This window comes from Anarrhichthys ocellatus, unplaced genomic scaffold (genome assembly GCF_004355925.1).
Source record: "Anarrhichthys ocellatus isolate YVR2014 unplaced genomic scaffold, GSC_Weel_1.0 scaffold77, whole genome shotgun sequence".
NCBI classification, from domain to species: domain Eukaryota; kingdom Metazoa; phylum Chordata; class Actinopteri; order Perciformes; family Anarhichadidae; genus Anarrhichthys; species Anarrhichthys ocellatus.
The window spans coordinates 34,370-35,395 of NW_022280107.1; positions in this window are offsets into that span (position 1 = coordinate 34,370).

The window sequence follows — 1,026 nt, forward strand, 5'->3', positions numbered from 1 at the left end:
GTACTGTATGTCATGTATGTCATGTATGTCATGTATGTCATGTATGTCATGTAATACAGAATAACCAAACTGAACGTTGAAATACAGCAGAACTTAGGTCAAATTCAATACAATGGCAAACATTCCGTGTGAAGTCATTTCTTTGTTTTTTACTTCAACAGTGTTGACTTGCGTCCGACACCGTCAGAGAGTTCATTAGAAACAGTTTAGTAGTCGTGTTCATGCACAGTCTGAAGTATCGCATCAGAAAAAGCAGAATGGAAACAGCAGAATTAGATAAAACTTCCTCAAAAACAGTTTTGTCGACCAAGTTCTGACTTGGCGAACATTTAGCTCACATGACCGGACACACGTTTACATTTCTTCATCTCTGGACGCCATGAAACACGGACAACACCAGCTGACATGAAGGAACTAGTTAAAAGTGCCCAATTGACAAAAACCCTGAAGACATCCTGTTGTTCTCTCTGGTAGACGGTCAGACAGCAGTTAGATGTCTGTTTACTGTCATGTGTGAAACAGGACTGAACTACACCCGGAGCAGCCGACTTTATTTGCTCCAAACCACTTGATGGAAATGTGCCTTTTTAAAGTTCGCTTACAGTTCAACGCCACTGCAAACTACAACCTCAATAACAAACATATAGTGGAAGGAAGACCTCAAAGCTGATCATCATTATCTCTATACACAGGTAGAATTCATAGCTGTTCATTGTTGATGTTATTGGATTTTACAGGTGTACCTAATAATGTGGCCACCGAGTGTAAATCACACTGTGTATGTAAATGTGTGTGTGTTTTTCTAAATGTAATAAATGTTCTCAGGGAAGCATCTTGTATTGTAGTGAAGTCCATTTAAACATGTCTGCACATTAACATGGAGTCCTTTTGGTGGAATGCTTTTAAAATGTTAAAATGTGCTTTTCTTCATTAGTATTAATATTATTATTATTATTAGTAGTAGTAGTAGTAGTAGTAGTAGTATTATTAGTATTAGTATTAGTATTATTATTAGTATTATTAGTA